At 39.2% G+C, this 18,982-nt stretch overlaps 1 protein-coding gene across 2 annotated transcripts in view; it reads right to left on the bottom strand.

Moving 5' to 3' along the window:
- KCNB2 (potassium voltage-gated channel subfamily B member 2) overlaps positions 1-18,982 on the bottom strand; it is a 391,569-nt gene that overhangs the window by 297,124 nt on the left and 75,463 nt on the right. The gene's annotated exons all lie outside the window — the stretch shown is intronic.

Here is an 18,982-nt window from a genome sequence, read left to right on the forward strand (position 1 = left end):
CTGATTCTGACAATAATAACTTACATGACGGTACATTCGACAGATACCCATTCTCCAAATAGGTCAGCTTGTGGTAAGGGACAGGGCAAGACAGCACCTTGATATTGCAAGTGATTCCAAAGTTTCTAGACAGTATGCTGCCTCTACTAGCTGTGTGACACTGAGAAAGGGACTTCACCTCCACAGATCTCAGCTTCCTCATCTGCGTATCTGTTCAAATAATGTCCATGCTCCCCAAAGCACTGTAAACAGGGAGGGCAGAAGCTTTGTCTCCTGCTCACTTCTGGGCTCAGCCTGGTACTAACCCTGCTTAAGGAGGCTCTGAGAGGGGCCATCTGGTGCTCTTGCCCATCCAGAACCCATTCCCCATCTGGTGACAGCACTGCCATTTTCTTTGAGGAAATGCTTACCTTATACTCAGTTTCTGCGACTCAAGTGAAATCTATTCTTTCCTGGCTCCAAATTGACCATGTGATTCAGGCCTGGCCAGTCAGAGCATCACATTTCCACTATCATGCCTTGCTCAGGGATTGGCAGGCAACTCAAGGCAGACCAGTAAGGCTCAGTGTTAAGGAGCTGTTGCTGATATTGTTCTGGAAATTCTGGGAAAATAAAATTTGCTTTCTATTGGGATTATTGAGAGGATAGAATATAAGAATAGAGTTTCTGAAAGCCATGGAACTCCAATAAGGGGAGAACTTGTCTAAAGCTGATGAAGGCAGAATTGGGATTAATTTCAGGTGACATCACTGCCCCTAAATAAGGAGTTACAACCACCATGAATCTATTCCTCCTGTGGGTGGGATTCTTCCCATTTGTTAACACCTAAATCGTCTCCATAGTGTTTTTTTTGAGTATGAGTTGCAGTTTATTCTTCAGTAGTCCCAGATTTATCCTACCTAGATTTACCAAATCTGACTTCATTCTATATCAGAACTATTGTGTGGCATTAATGCTTCAAATGTCTTCATTTTCTTTTGTCCCTAGTGTCACTGCCTTCCACTCACTTACTTCTTGACCATGGTTTTGACTCTCCTCAGTTATATTACAATTTGTTTAGTGCCTAAAATCTAAGTACCTTACGTATGTAGCTTTAATAAATTCTGGAAATTGCATCAAAAAGCACAAATCTACTTCTGAAGCTTTGAAGTAGAGGAAGGGAGAAATACATAATGCTTTGCAAAGGTAAGGAGAGAAATGCCAGCATACTCAGCAGGCCAAGGCCTTAACCTCCCAGTGGGGCTCTCATTTGGATGTCATTCAACAGCAAATGCACATAGGGAGCCAGGGCTAGGCCTATTCCCAAATGCTGATCCTAAGGGAAATCCACCAGCTCTCAATACTAGCTGTACATAAGGATGAAAGGGTGGATGCAAAAGCTGGAACTTCACTGTCTGAAAGCTGCCTCCCAAGGCACTGGAGAGAAACATATTTATTAGCATGAGTTCTCGAGATATCAACCTCAAGAATCAAGTGGGCAGAGTTCTTTGGGGTTATCCTCTAGAAACTCCCTTAAAAAGTATTATTTTGATGCCTGGGTAGGTAGCACTTCCTCCCTGGAAAAAAACCTGCTACTTTCTACACCACTGTGAAAAGAAATACTTCACATAGTGTCAGTCTCTCCCTCCACACACGCACACGCACATTCACACACACACACACCCCCAACCCAAGGGTACACAGTCTACACCGTAAAGGGCAACACAGTTAGTTCTGCTATAACATTACACACAGGTTTCTAAAAGTCAACATGCTATACAAATTGTACAATAAAAAAACACAAGTTTGTGAGCAAAATGGAGGCTCAGAAACTGCAGCAGTGAAATATTTTAAAAAGTCACCTAATAAAAATGGTAGCAAAGTTTTACTCGTTAAGCGGTTCTGAAATACATCAACTACTACCATAAATATAACACTTTATCTTGAGATGACCTGGAGTTTGCTTGTGGAAGTGGGCTTTAGGAGGACTGCAGCTTGTGAGCTGTGATGTGGTGGAAGGAGAGTTCTCTGATTCAGAAAGAAAAGACCCAGTTGTGGATGGGTGTGCTCCCAACACACGGTGAGCTGAGGCAGTTGCTGAATGGTAGAGATGTGTGTGGTGTGCTCGCTTCTGCACAGCTCGTTCCAGCTGGGTGCTGTTTTTTGTATTCATCTAGTATTTATCATCTACAAAATCATACATAAGAAAACAAAAAATGCCTGTTATGCTCAAATTCTTCCCTTAATACATCAATTATATTCCCCGAAGAAGTATATAGCAGAATTGACTATACCTTGTTTTTTGATGTTATCCTTTCTACTGTTTCTAGGTTATAAACAAGGCTGTCTGTGCTAGAAAATATAATTAGGTGTACAGAAAAATCCAAATTTAAGGTTTCAAGTGTTTTTAATGTCTACTAGACATTAGGCTAAATACATCCTGCCCTTTTTTTTTCCCATTTGCACCTGGGATCTTATATTCTTGTATCTTCTGCATAAAAAATCTGCTTTCATGAGAGTGAGATAAACATTATTACTAGAATATACATGATTGTTAAAGTTAAAGAACTAGGTACAATTTTATAGTGACCAGAGCTTCAGGGTAAGGAATTTAGTGTTATTTGGGGCTGTTAGGCATTACCAAACTGACAGGGGACTATGGGAAGTCATGTGGTCTGCTACATACTTCATAAATATCAGCACATAATGGTCATCTACTCAGAACAATAATTCTCAGTGCTCCCAATTATTCTGGTTGAAAAAGGAGTGGCTAAAGCATCAGAAGATACGTGTCTACACCTCAGTTCCTCCTTAAAATAGTTGTTTAAAAGAGTTGTTCAAGGCCTATCTCACCACCCCCAAATGTCTTTTACAAGGTTGTTAAGAGGAACAAATGAAAGAACATGGTTTCTGGCATCATGCTTATCGTGTCAATGGGAGGCAGCATGCACGATGTTCGAGGTCACCAGCTCTGCAATCAGATTGCCTGTATTAAGATGTTGACACCCACCCCACTTCGCCTTTGTTGGAACTTGGGCATTGCTTAGGCTCGCTAAGGTTCAGTCTGTTCACCCATACAATGGGGATGATGAGCCTCTTAAGAAAATCAAGTACATATCAAAGTGCACAGCACAATGTCTAGATAGGACTAATGCTCAATACCTGTTACTAATAACAGTAACAGGCATTCAGTGAGAGATAGCTCTATGGACACCACAATACAAATGTTAGTCATTCAATTGCATGCAGCACAGTATACTTGTAAGCTGCTCAAATACGTTCTTCATGTGATGGGTTCACTTACCACTTTTAAAAGACACTTAACTATATTCCACAGAATGTGGCCTTAGCTTTGTGGTTTGCTGAATAAAGCACAGGTTTCCAGTTCCCCAAGTGCTGCGGAGCACAACGTGCTGGGCAGATGACCTGTGGCGGGATGCAGCCTGTGTGCCCAGGCATTTTGGGGCTGCACGTAACCCCAGGGAGCTTGTGGAGAGATTCAAGCCAAGGCCTTGCCCCCTCAGCTCTCTGGCCCAGACGCCAGAACAAATGTATGTGCCATGTTAATAAACATGATTTCAATCTTTTGAAGGTGTGGAATGATTTTAGGGTTTCTGTTAGCAATCTTTCTACAGGAATAGAATCACTAGGATGATTCTGGACTTGTTCTATTATTCTGGCCACTTTTGGAAGTTTGTATTTAAGCTTTTAAGTATCATCCTTTGGAAATGGTTACGTGTGCTGTGTGACCACATTATCAGGGCACTGGGAAGTTCTGAAGATTCTGAAGCTGGAGTCTGCAAGGAACCCTTTCTCGGCAGCTGCCAATACCATCATCATGTCCCTCCCTTGAATGGTGTCACCTGGTAATTCAATGCAAGCAGTTGTTCAGAATAATTTTTTTTCTCCTTTGGACCCAAAACAAAATCCTCACATTGGAAATAAAGATTTTGAGCAAATTTAGATTGTCTTTCTCAGTTAACTAAGGTTACTGAGTTTTTACTTTGAAATGATAATTCAGATGAATAAAACCTCTAGAGTAAACCAAACATAAGCTCCCTGGGGCAGGGACTGTATTTGGTCCACAGTAGGTGCTTGTGTTAGCTTCCTATTTCTTTATAACACATTACCACAAATGCAGTGACTTAAAACAACAAACACTTAGTATCTCCCAGTTCCTGTGGGTCAGAAGTCTGGATATGGCTTGACTGGCTGCACAAGGTTAGAAAGGTGTCAAGCCAGTGCTGAGGTCTTATTTCCAGTTCAACTGGAAAAGTATCTGATCTTGTGTGACCCTTCACAGCTCAGAGTATGGGAACTGGTATCTCAGTTCCTTACGGCTGTGCTACTGAGAGCTCTGTTTCTTACCAGCTGTTGGCTGGAGGCTTCCTTAGCTCTTGCCAGCCACACTTAGCCCCTTGCCAAGTGGGCCCCTAACACAGGCAGCCCACTTCTTCAAAGATGGAAAGGAGGGGGAAAGACTCCAACAAATGACCCTGCACTGTTGTGTAATGGAATCACATACACGTCATCATGCCTGTCATTCACCCCATGATCGATTAGAAGCAAGTCACAGACGCCACTCACACTCAAGGGGAGAGCATGACATGAGGGCGTGAACACCAGGAGGTGGGGGTCATGAGGCCACCCAGAGGGTCTGTCTCCCACCAGTGCTCAATATGATGTGATCACAAAATAAATGAACTAGAGCCACAGTATCTAGTTAGCATCTAGTTAGTATAATCACATGGGTTAAGTTGAAGTTTTGAGTCCTTTTTATCCTATAATTAGTAGATTTCCAATCCTTCTTTAGTAAAAAATATCTCTGAGTAAAAATGATTTGTTAAAAGCCATTTCAGGCTCATAAAAATGTTTGGGGAGAGAATGCCAATGTACCATAGAACCATGTTGTCTTTTTTTGCTGAAGGAAGAGTGTCCCCAGGCACAGAGGGATGAGTGCCAGTGTGGGGTAACATCTCAGGCAAGGAAAGGCACTGACTGTGTCCTTCCTCTTTCAGACAGTGCTTCCTGATTTTCTGAGCATGCAGATAATTGAAAAGGTTTCCCTAAGAACTATTTAGATCCGTATGCTTTGGCTGAGAGATTACCGCAGAAAGCCAAGAATGCATTAGGCAGAATTAAGATAAAGAAGTTAGCAAATGTATTTGTAAAATAGTTCATGTTTAAATATTTTACTAATATGAACATCAAATAAAATGGATGATTTAAATATTAGAGTGGAGTGAACAGGAGGAGGAGGCATGGTTTTAGTTCTGTGTCTGCCGGTGATTTATAGGATAAGCTCTGAACCAGCCCAACCACCCTAAAGAACACAGGCTTACACACCGATGAAGAAGACCTGAAGCACTGGGCCATCTATGAAAGGGGTAATCATGAGGACACTGAGGAAGCAGTGGCTAGAGAGGACACTTCATGCAAACAGGGCTTGTCTCTGGGGCCAGCCTGAGAGGGTGTTGACCCTTCACAGCTGAGAGCAGGTGAACCTCCCACCTCCAGGAGTTCTCCTCATCTGTAAAATGGGGAGAGTAACAGTCCCACCTCCAGGGGTTGTTGTGAGAATCAGATAACACAGGTAATACCTTGCAAATATAGCCAGGAAGATAAATGTTAGCTGTCAGACTTACAATTATTTGTTAGAAAAATGAATTTAAACTTATTCAACTGACCCTATGCATCCAAATACCTTCCTTCATAAAAACATGAAAAACAGGAAAAATGTGTGTAATTCACTCAGATATCCTCAGAAGAAGTCATTTTAATTCACCATTACCAAGAACCATTTTCCATTTTTTTCAAAATCAACAATGAAAGGTAGGCTCTGTGGTCTGAAATGTTACCAATGGGTAAATCTGGTGTAAGCCTCCTGTGGGATGGAAGCCTTCCTTTCAACTAGTTCACAAAGTCACGACTCATCTTTCTGCTAACAAGCTACCAAACTTCCTTCCCTTTGTAACACCTTTTTTTTCCAGTTCTTCTTTGTCCCTTGGAATGTGTCCAAATGATTTGCGTTCAAAGTCCTCTATTAGAAGGAGCCAGCAACTTCACATCGCAGCCATCACTTCCCTGCCTCTTCTAGAAGTCTCTGTCCTTCCTGTTTCATTAAGTGATGCTTCTGTTCTCTTCCCCATTCCTTCCTAGATGTTGGGTTCTTCAGGCCCAAAGAGGACTCACTCTGCTCATATCCAGCCCCCTCCAAGCTCAAGTCGAGTATCTGCACTCCTGGAGTCCTGTCAACGTCAGAACAGCAAATGACGAGAAATGTCACTATATCATGATGGGCATCTCTATGATCTAAGCTGGTAGATGGAATTTATTTCCTTTCCCCAGCTTTGGGGATAACTATTTCACCCAATCAATACAGCCAGAGAAAGTTAACCTCAACATTGATTGACTCTGGCTGACTGGAACGAAACTCTTTACAGAAATGCTGCAATGAAATGGCATCATGATTAATAAGCCAGTCAATGAAGACACACAAAGAATAACATTTACAAACCTCCAGTTCCCTTTTTTTTATATGTTATTCTTATTTTTGTAAAATCAGATTGCTGAACCCACCCCCTTGTTTCATAGATGGGAACATTCAAGCTCAGGAGGGTTTAGTGTCTCACTCAAGCCCACACAGTGAGCTCAAGTACAAGTTGAAGCAGATCCCAGGTATGGAAATGCTTAGACCCTGGGCTCTTAAAACTGCTCCACAGGACTGTCTTACAGAGTCCTCTGTCTAGAAATAAGATGCACTGAGCCCTTCTGTATATTGGGGTCCCAGACGGACCCAGTTCAAATCAAATCCTGCTGCATACAAATTGTGTTTGAAGGAACATTCCCATACAGAACAGAACAATCAAACATTAGAGTTCTCTTACTAGATTTTTATATAGTCTGTATGGCCATAACTGTAGGCTAACATTTAAAGAAAGCTGCATGGTAGGATTTAATTATCTAGATTATTCATTTTCCTCTTCATGAGATTCATATGTTTTTCTTACATTGGCCTGAAGTATTCCAATTAATAAATGAACCATTTTTGGAGGTTTGACATAAGAGGAAATGACTTTCATCCCCATTTCACTTTGCCTATGTAGGAAGATATTTATTCAATCACTTGTCATCAAGATAATATTTACTCTTAGACTTTCAAGTAGATCACATGATTATTATCACATTATTTCAGCTATTGTATATGATGGTAGATTATGTTAGTAACATGTTGAGAGGGCAAAGAAATGCTCCAGCTAGTCTCAACACTCTTGGAGAATAATGAGAGACGGTATAGACATTACTCATAAAACCAGTTACAGATACAGTAGGCCTTTTCTATTCTGAAATCATTTACATATCATTTTTGAAATGTTTATAATCTGTTGAACAAGGGAAACATTTTATTCCTGTTTTGTAGAAGAAAACAAAGCCCTAAAGAGTCTAAAACACATTTTTTTTTGCATGAGGATCAGAATATCTTTTTTATCATTTATCCCCAAAACTTCACTCAGAGCGTGGCCCACTGCAGATACTCATTAACTATGTACTAATAGATAGAATGAGTTATTAAAATAGAGTGTAGATAAGTAAAATTTATGTTTTAAAAGGCAAACTGGTAAGTGTAAGTCATTTGTCTAAGGGGCAACTATACCAGATAAAATAATGTCAAAGAGCGAAAAACTGTCCAAGTGTATGTTGGGTATACATGAACATTCTTGTCAGATGCTTGAATATCATCTTTTAACATTTCGCTAGGAGATAACGTTTCAAAATTATTTCAAAAGTTGATTGAATTAAACTACAGCATTCATTAAATCTTTATTTGATTTTTGTAATTAACTAAAAATTTTAGTCTAAATATGATTAAAATTATGGTGTTGATATATGTTGATATTGGATTATTTTAACTTTTTTAAAAAAACTATTGCTAATTAAAATGAGTGAAGGAAATATTTGAGTCTAGTAATGTTACTATGGTATAAATAAACAATAACTTTCTGGGAAGCAACAGAAAAGAGCCATTAGCTGAACTAATGATGCATTTCACTTTCCTAGTTTTTTTTTAGTCGAAAGATCTGGAAGCTGGAATGGGGCCTGAAGTGATCATTTGGGGATCTTGACTGCCATGTCTTCCAGGTACACCACCAGGTGGCAGAAGCTCCTTCATATGAAGAAGAGGTCATTGCTGACATGCTTGGGGTTAAATAATTTGATTTAGATCAAATAAAAAGTTCAGATCAGAAAGGGTTAAGAGCTGCAATTCCACTAGGATTCTTTTGAAAAACACATTTGCATAAATTTGCAGTCTTATTTCTTATGTCAAAAAGGAGACCCATATGTACAGAATCAATTACATTAATCATATGTTAATATTTCTTGTTAAAGGATATTCACATACGAGATGGTTAGATTTCTCAGGAAAACAAGTCTTAGCAAGACAAAAGTCCAGATACCATGGGAGTAGGGAGGAATGAGGAATTGTGTAATGTGCATAGAGTTTCAGTTTTGCAAGATGAAAAGATTCTAGAAATTGTACAGTCTGAATGTATTTTACTGAAACTATACACTTAAGAATGACTAAGATGGTACATTTTATGTAATGTGTATTTTGCCATTTTAATGGTAATGTGTATTATGGATTTTAATGAAAATATGCAATTTAATGCATACTTAACTTTTCAATTAAAATGAAAAAGTCCAGATACTCACTTCTATATTTAAGGCTTAACACATAATCCACTAAATATATCTAAAATATAATACTGGAGAGCCTGACAACCTTGCATGGTTTGGAAAGAGACACTGGGATTTATCAGACAAATTTAAGAGGGGACTGAAAAGCCTGCCTCTACTGAACAGTTGGTTTATTTGAATCCCTTTCTTTCCAGAAAGTTTAAGATCCATTAACTTCTAGTTAGCACTAATTGATATCGCTGATACTGCAGAAGAGGGACTCAGGACCAAATCAGCACAGGAAATAAACCTGCCTTCTTCTTTCCAGATGTTCATTTCCAGTTCCAGCTGGAGGAACAACACTGGTCAGTGTTCTGGGCAGAACATCTAAGCTTCCTGTTATAGTCCCTCTTATGTGGCAACATTATATTTGTTTCCTGGGTAGAGTGACCAGAAAACTTTAGTTATCTAAAGCAGCACTGTCCAATAGAAATATATGTTATTTAAATTGTTACATCCCATTTCAAAAAGTAAATCTAAATAAGTGACATTAATTTCAATGATATATTTAACACAACTATAGTTAACCCTTGAGCAATTCAGGGGTTATGGGTGCTGACCCCCACCCCCACTCCCCATGCAGTTGAAAACCCACATATAACTTTTGACTTCCCTTAAACTTAACTACTAGTAGTGAACTGTTGACAGGAAGCCTTAGCAATAACATAAACAGTCAATTAACACACATTTTGTATGTTATATGTACTATATACTGTACTCCATAATAAACTAGAGAAAATAAAATGTTTTTTCAAGTTGTCTCAAATTTCCCCCAAGTTTTCTAAAATACATTTATTGAAAAAATCGCTTGTAAGTGGGCCCAGGTAGTTCAAATCCATGTTGCTCAAGGGCCAGCTGTATATTAAAAATATTATTTCAGTGTATAATCAACAAAAACATTTTTGAAGAAGATATTTCCCATTATTTTGGACTAAGTTTTCAAATACTTAATTAACACTTGTTGCACATCTTCAATTAGATTAGCTACATTTGAAGTGTTCAGTATTGCCATATTGAACAGCACACTCTAAAGTATTAACATATCCAATGAATGGATAATGAATTCCTTTACTATATACATCAACTGAATGGCTCTGAAATTTCTTTACATCTCACTTTTATTGTTGCAGTTTTGAGGATTATTTTGTTACCTAAAACTGGTCATGTCTGTATACCATGAAAATGTGGAACAAAAAAATTGGGGGGATAACATTTAGATGATGTAAAATTTGAAGATAATAAAATGTTTTTGTAAATAACGTAAAATAACATAAACCCTTTCTCTGCGACTCTCCATTATCAACTACAAAACAATCAAGAATAATTTTTACCAAAATCGTCCTTTATTAAAATATACTTTTTAATCAGCGAGATGGATGTATGACAACACAGAAACAAACCTGTTTTTAAATTAATATTCATGGTGAATTAACTGGCAGGAAAAAAAAAAGAGTTTCTCTGATTCTGAGGATATAAAACCTTAAAAATAATTTTGGGACACTGTTTTGTTTTGATCTTAGACCTACTCCTCTGTTTCTAGATCCAACAGAAACTTGAATCATTTGGGATGTTCATGCTTTGGGATCATCTTCTTACACACATGGTGCAGTTCGCAGGGCTTGTGAGATCCCGTCAGTCCCCACTGCCATCTTGCCAGGTATTTTTAGCTTCCTGGTCACACAGATGCAGCAACACAAGGGGCTGTATGAGAAACAGCAGTGTGTGGAGGTACCAGGGTGTGGGAGGCTGAAGAGTGACTGCAGGATGAGGCTCCTAATGGCATTGCTGAGGCTGTATACTGTGAGCCCTGAAGTCATTCTCCCACATATTTATATCCCTCGCTACAGAGCCTGAGAAGCTCAGATAATATTATGGTGTGTGTTTTCTAAAAAAAGGCTGTAGACAGCACTTGCCAAAAATTGCTCTATTTTTAATTGGTTGTTTATTTTATTTTTTTGAGGGCTGTGGGGGAATTTAGTGTCTGGGAAAACCACTAGATGGAGGGTTTGGAAGTGAGAGGAAAGTGTGAAACTCAGGCGGCTGAGGCCAGTGGGGTCCATTCTGGGCACATCTGTGAAAATGGAAAATTGGTTTGTGTGCTTTCCTGTCCTTCTCTTTCCTCCAGGTTTTGTAGCTAGGAGGTGTCCTTATGCCTCCTTCTGCCTGCAGGCTGTGTACCCTATTCCAGACCGATGTGTGGGTACCACTTTGTTTCCCCAACTTTTTCAAACCTTTCCTCTCCATGCCTCATCAAACCTTATCTTAAAGCTCTGCTCACTGCCAGACAAACTGACAGGTAATTTAATGATCTAATGTCACTCTAGTCCTCCAGCCTTTCCTAAATGACAGTTTCTCCCCATGTGTCTGAACAGTATTTCAGAAGAAAACACTCTTATTTCCAGTTCCAAAAGCAAAGATGGGCACTCAGTGATGTATGGTTCAGATGGAAGAGGAAGACACCAAAGGGAGAGCTGGGGGACATCATTTTAGGAAGGAAGGGCTTTGTGGCCCAGATCAGGGTACACTGTTTCCTCCATCCAACCCAGAGATACCTGAAGGACTCTCATCTTTGAATGGCACCATCAGCTGACATGCCCTGAGATTTCCATTTGATCCTTCCTAACCTTGCTTCTAACAGGAAGCAGAAACCAGTGCATTTGATTAATATAGACAAGTGGAATGGACACAAAAATGGACAATGAAACATGCTCCTTCTGATTAGCAGGCATTTGTACAATCGATCCTTAATTATTCAGTCGCTATGTCACTGGCTACTTGGAATTAGTCTGCATAAATAACATTAGAGTTGAAACCTGGCCCAGATTGTGAAATCATAGAACTTTGGGAGAGGAAGGAAATCTGGAAGCTAACAGGGATGCTGCAGGGCTGAGAGACTCACTGAAGCCCGTCCAAACTTCCTCTGTCATTTCAGTGTAAGGAAAAGAGCCCGGTGCAGAGACTGAGAAAGCTGTGCCCTTTGTATCAACTCCCCTCCACTCATTAGGCACATATTTATCACACTTCGCTCTCTGTGCCAGGTATAGCTTTAAGAACTGGAAAGAGCTGTAACCTAGAGACAAAAATCGTTGCTCTCATAACCTTACACTCTAGGGGGAAGTGGAAGACAGTAAATGGATAGAGAAGAAGTAAAATTCCAGGCAGTGCCATAAACTATGAAAAAAAAAAAACAAATAATGTGATAGAAAAGAGAGGGGTTCTTTTATATGGGGTAGTTTGTGATGAAATCTCAGAACACTGAGTATTTAAATGGAGAGCTCAATAAAAAATGCCCAAGAGCTGGGGAATTTTAAACGGAGACATACTGGAACGTGACTGACTTTGGTGGTTAAAAAAATCCAGCAAACCTTGGAGTAAAAAAAAGTCTGGTGCAAGTGACTCTGAAAACTCAAGAGGTGATACATGACATTATTTTGCTGTTAGCTTCCACTTGTCATAAATGTGCCACTTACACAACTTAAATCCATATTGTTTTAAAAATTACAGCCATATTTCCACCCCAATCTAATTTTACAGCTGTCCCAAATTTCCACTTGGAAATCTGAATGGCCAGGAAATAGCAGAAATGAGCCATTGGAAGTGAGAGGAAGGTGCCATTTATAATTCAGAAAGGTCCAACAAAAAGTGTTAAGTTCAAAGGAATCCTTTAACACAAAACTTAAGAGAAAGAGAAAGTGATGGTCCATTGAGAACTGTAAAATGTCTGAATCTCTTCTAATAGCTCAGAGAAGCTTCTCCCCCTTGTCAATATGTAGCCTTGAGTTTCATGAACTAGGGATAGTTAATAATTGGGACCATCCTTCCCAGCACAGCTGACATTTCAACAGCAATATATTGTTTTCTGTGTGAATTATCTTTTGTGCACTGACTTAATAAACTTATTAAAGCAAATTACGATACTTGAAGCTGTGAGTGTAAGGACTCTAGTGACATTGAATCTGCTTATCTTTCCTCCTTCATCCATTCATTTCATTTATTTAAAAAATGTGTGTCTCATGTCAGCAAAGAAAACCTAATTTATAGGTTTAGATAATTTTTTTTTTACCTTACTCAATTTTGTGTAAGTTTTCCAAATTTTAGAGTACAACACAGGTATCAGAGTTCCCAGGCTACAATATATACTTCCTTATTATTTTTCAGTAAACCCCCAAAACATACCCACCCATAACCACCTACAATGGTTTGGCCTCTTATGGGCAGAACAGCATTTTTCAAAATCTGGTCCAAGGACCACCTCTACCCAAACCATGACCTGCACATTTGCTACAATGCATATTCCAGGCTTTACACCATGGGCCAAATAAATTAGAAACTCAAGGAGTGAGGTCCTGGAATCTGTATTTTAAACCAGCACCCTAGGTTCTCATGCAATTGAGAACCCAAACTCGAGAGCATTAGGGTGAGCTTCGTGCTCCAGCTGGAGCCTGATATAACCCTCAGTATATGGCATCAGAGCCAGGGAGAGGTTCTAAACAGGATCATAGATTACTAAGTGTTTTACATACAATGCCTTATTTGATTCTCAAAACCACTTTCCAAGGGAAGCAGCAGAGATCTTATGATTTTTGTGTTAAAAGATAAGGAAACTGAGTTTCACAGGTGCATGCACGCACACACACACACACACACACATACACAGACACAAATGATGTGCTCACTACATGTAATTAGTAAGAGGAAGACCTGGGGCTAGATTTCACATCTCCTAAGGAGCTTCATGCTCCTGTCCCTGAATTGGCTGTTACTTTCTCCACCCACTGCAGAGGAGTCGAAGGGCCAGCCCAGGAGCTAGTGTGAGCTGGGAAGGCCTACTCACAGTCGTGGACTGTGTGCCCTGGCCACTTCTATGGCCCAGTCATGAGGACTTCTCAGTGACGATACATAGCTCCTGCTATGGACTGAATCGTGTCCCCCCAGAATATATGTGTTAAAGTGGTAACCTTGAATGTGATGGTATTTGGAGATGGGTCTTTGGGAGGGAACCAGGTTTAGCTGAGATCAAAAGGGTGGGTTCCATATGATGGGATTAATGCCCTTAGAAGAAGGGACACCAGAACGCTTGCTCTCTCCTTTCTCTTTCTCTCTGCCATGGGATGTCATAGCAAGAAGGTGCCATTTATAAGCCAAGAAGAGAGTCTTCACCAGAACCCAACCATGCTGGACCCTGATCTCAGACTTCTGGCCTCCAGAACTATGAGGAAATACATTTCTGGTGTTGAAGTCACATCATCTATGGTATTTTGTTATGGCAGTGTGGGGAAGTTGGGGTTCCTATAGCCAGGATCCTCACTGAACTTAAACTACCTGATGATGTAACTGGCCTGTTGCTAGGCTACCGCTTCCACACCTTTAGGCAATAAGCTATTATTGCGCTATATAGAGAGCTCGGCCCAGTGCTCTGGGTGGAGGCAGAGACACTAGTGCTCGACCTCCCGCTGGGAGAACAAGACGGGTAATAAACCCTTTCACCCCAAAGAGCGTTTTGCGGTCAATTTCTTTGGTCACACTGAATCCATAGCGAGCTTGCGGGGGCTGAAACCCATTGGCAAGACAGCAGCCTGAGCAGACTAAGACTAAGATTTCAGCATCATTCTGCTTTTGATATTTCTGGTCCCTCAACAGTATTTTGGCATTTAATCACCTGGGTTATACATGTCACTGTGTGGTCCTAAGTTAGTTATGGTCTCTTCCAGGTCTCCATGGAAACAGATTCTCCTCTGAACTTTTCTGTCAGGCATCACTTAAGAAATGAAATAAGTTGTTTTTAAAAAGGACAGTGCCTATAGAGGGAAACAAAGACTCTGAGCACCTTGTCACAGGTGGCAGATTTAACGTTTCCTGAAGCAACTCTCCTTCGAAAAGCGATACAAGAGCACACACCCATACAGGCACCCTTTCCCTAGCATACAGAGTGAGGGCTAACATATCAAACAGCTAACAATCACCGGCTGGTATCTACTCTGCAAGATCCTATACTTTACTGTGTCATTTCATGTAGTTGTAAGAACAAAACAGTCAAGCGGAAGGATTCATTTAAAAACAAAACGAAATCAAGTTTCCATGTTAAAAACCTTGCCTACATTCACAGGGCTATTAGCAGGGCATAGCTAGAATTTGAGCCCAAGTCTTCTCTGATTCTACATCTACCAGCATGCACTGACCCTTCAGAAGATCAACAAAAGTCCTTCAACAGTAGAAGCTAAAATAAAGAAATACATTAGAAATACATTAGAAAATACTTCCTTCCCATTTGGCATTCAATCAATATCTAATAAAACCATTTTTATCCAATCAACAGCACAGGTAGAAAAGGCTGTGATGTTATCAGAAACAAGAGCTTCTTAATGAAGATTGTACATTATACTCTCTCACAAGAGCAAAGCTAGTGTGCATCAGTGGTGTGACTCGGTACATTTTCCCGTCCTTCCTCGCTGGAAGACAGGCAGCTTTTCTACAGGAAAATTCAACTAAAATTAGATCGCCCATATTTATGCTATGAGTTGGTGTCATTATCTCAGTGGTAGTGTGGGAGTTTAAACCCATAATCTCTGCGTATTGAGAACAGATAAGGCCCGATCTGAGTAACTCTAAGAGCTCAAGAAACCATTCTTCCGCATTGCTTCATTCTGGTGATGAATTTTAAATGTGGACTGTTCAGAATTTACCAGTAGAGGAAGGGAACTCTGCTAATTAAATGCCCAATGTGCCAAGTGACAGCAACTAACAAGCCCCTTGTTAGTCACAATGTTACAATGTTAGATGTGTGCATATGATTATAAACATTCCAGAATGGCTGGGACAGGCCACAGCGGGCTGAAGTGTACTTGCGTAGCACTGCTTAAACTATGGCCTCACCAGTTGGACACACTCCACATGTGACCAGATCTTAATACACAGTAAAACACTGATTTGATGTAAGAGGGATTTTACTTTTAAGTTTTTTTCTTCTAAGTCAAATGCTGCAGAAACATGGGACTATTAGAAATACATTTTGTAGCTACATAACACAAATCTCATAGTCTGTGACTTGACGTATATTGGAAAACAGTGTGAAAAATACTTAAAACTTTTTTTCAAGAAATATAAATTCATAGTTATCATAGGCATAGGGGCAGAAGGACTTGCAGAGGCCAAACATGATAGCCTGTTTCTTGCTTGTTATGATTGAATTCAGCTGGAATATAATTGCTCAAAATCCACTGTTTTCACTTTTATTTTCAGCTTCTCTTTCTAAATTTCAGATTCACTCTATCTGGCCATTGTATGGAAAACCCCATAAATTACACAGTGGGAGAAGCTAATTAGTCTATATGTAACTATGGGCCATTCTTGATCCACGGTTATCTCATTTCCTTTTGTTCTATAACGTGCATGTGTGAATAAAAAGACATTAATTTTATATTGCAACAGAGGATCTTATCTTCTAACAATACCATCATGTTTAATTTTCAAAAAAAGTATTAAAACACAGAGACTCTAACTATGGAATCTACTGAAAAGAACACTGCAGGTAATTTTCTCATGCTGCACTTTATATTAACAAATAATTCCTAGCAAGTGAAAACTTGAAAAAGCCTAGGAGTTCTAAGGACTAAAATAATACTTGCCTCAGGAAAAATCAATTATTTCATCCAGCAGTATTCAGATGTCCGTTCTACTTCCACAGAGCACAAGGCAACTGTTTCTATTTATCTTCTTCTAGACTTTGACCCTGATGTCTGGGTTCCTAGCACTGTCTGCTTCAGTGTGTCCAGCTGTATTAGGAAAAACTGAATTAGAGCCAGATTTTCAGGAGCACGTGTTTCTAAATCCTGCAGCATATTCCATGATATAATTTGCTTAAAAGGGATCAAAAACTTAAGAGAGGAAGAAAGTAGGGCAAAAATTTCATCAGTTTGAAATGACAAGGAACTGGAATTCATGTCTTATTCTAAAAAGTCCCCAGATCTTCAATGAAGCTTTATTTCCTTGTGTTTTCAAAGATTATGTTACTTATGTTTACAGTTATCAAAAGTTCAATATAACCAATCTTTAGTCGCTTGTGGGCAGGTTAATTATCATTCTTCACCTGGAACCCAACATGGCTGAATCCTTCAATGTTAGAATAGTAAATAAATTTATATTTGTTAGTGAATTAAGTGTGATTGGGCAATATGTAGGCTTTCTCTGTTAATACTTAAGGTTGTTGAAACAGCTGTGAATTAAGAAAAGTTACATAATTTATTGACTATGATTTTAAAATAAAATGTGGGCCTGATAATGACATGGTGTGGGATATATTATTTGAGAGTACCTGACATCTGTATAGTGTTTTTAAGGTTTATATGCTCCATTTCATTTGAACTCAATAATAGGTGAGCTGATATTACTTTTTCTACTTTAAGTAATAGTTGACATTTAGTTAGTTTCTAACCATGCTTCAGGTACATCTATAACCTAATTAATAACCATTTCATCCTTATCACAATACTATTGTCCTATTTGCAAATAAGGAAAGTGAGATTCTGGAAAAACAAATGAATTTCTCAAAGTTGGGCAGCAAGTGGACCACCTAGGATATTAAGTCCAAACAGAAGATGCTAAGGCCTGATATTTTCCATTCCCATTTGTGACAAATGCGAAAAGTTGAAAGAACCATACCACGGTCTATATGTTGCAAGGTTGAAGGTAGATTGCCTTAGAAGGTTTCCCTTCCACAGTCCATTGCAAAGAGCCAGCTAGTGCCATGCAGCAAAGCAAACTGCTGCGCACATCCTCTTTGTATCCATCAATGTTGCTAAACAGGTCATGAGCAATTCACATGGCAAAGGAACGCTCCTCATCACAGGAAATACAGATCATTGGAAGATCTTACGTTGTACAATATAAACATTACCTGTGACTAGAATGGGAGATGTGGGCAGATTCAGATATGAGACTTCAATATGCTAGGGTCCCAAAAACCCAAGAGACACAAGCTTTAAAATGGTGAGCCCAACTCTAATCCCAGGGTAGCATTTGGAAAGAGGGTGACCCCATCCATAGTTAAGGGACTTCTTTAGGTTGGTTAACTTGGTAAAGATATTGGCAATATGAATACAGCTATCTATTTTGGGATATCAGTCAACTTTAAAAATAATGTTTTAAGCTCAGGCATATGCATGTCAGGAATTTATAGGAACATACTGGTAATATCTGAGAATTCAAATATGGCCACAGTTTTAAGATTTATAGCACATGCATTTTTCTCCTTTATTCAGTGCAACTTACTCCCTACAAAGTGACAGATACATGAATTTACAGTAATCTCAAGATACACACTTTCTTTGTGCATAACTACTGCCTTCTGAATTTACCCAGTCTTGTCATTGATTTCTCTTCATTTTCCTTTGGAATGATTCCACTTTTAATTTAATGATCTATTAATTCCTCACTCACATTTTAAAATGAGTGATAATAGATCTTACATGGTCGGTTGTGAGGGTTAATGAGTAAATGTACTTGTGAAGCATTTAGAAGGATGCCTTGCATACAGGAAGTGCTGTGTAATTTTTATTATTAGTGTTATTACTGAATATGTAATAAGAGAGATTATATCCTTATCCTTTAGTTAGGCATGATTTGTTCTGAAAATTTCAGGAAGAGACAAATAAATTGCATGTCTAGGCCTTTACAAATAATGTTTGGTAAACACAAATAAGAACAAATTATTAATTAAATCTTCATATCATCAATGCAATTGCTTAGAGTCTAGATTCTGTTTTAGACTTTGTTCCTAGCTTGAAGTCCTGTTTGCCCGTACACCAGCAGAAAGAAGAGATCCCACTGATTTAATCAAGAAGATGGAGATGTTAATCCCTTGAAGTTGAGGGGATTAGATTTCAGTACATCTACTTTCCTAGAGATGGGATTTGAAGTGTTTTAAGAGTTATCATCTTTTCTCCTCCCCAGGAGCTCTCAGCGCTGATCTTTTTCTGTTCACTGATGTGTATATTTTCCCCTGTTGTTTTATCAAAACACCATGGTCAGAAAAGTCACCAAGTTCTTTTCAGATATTACTAATTATTTTACTTTAATAGGGGAAAGAAAAGGCTATTTTAGGTTTTCAGGATCCTTTATGTAAGAATAAAGAAGATACCCAGGACCATACTGTGTGCAATCCCCCGGGGAAGCCAGGACCATATACCAGGGGAGCAGCAGTCCCTGGACCACAGAGTTCCGGTGAGTGAATGGGACCCTGGGGCTGTGTGACATGGCCGCACTGAGGATG

The sequence above is a fragment of the Manis pentadactyla genome, chromosome 3 (genome assembly GCF_030020395.1).
Source record: "Manis pentadactyla isolate mManPen7 chromosome 3, mManPen7.hap1, whole genome shotgun sequence".
In the NCBI taxonomy this organism is placed as follows: domain Eukaryota; kingdom Metazoa; phylum Chordata; class Mammalia; order Pholidota; family Manidae; genus Manis; species Manis pentadactyla.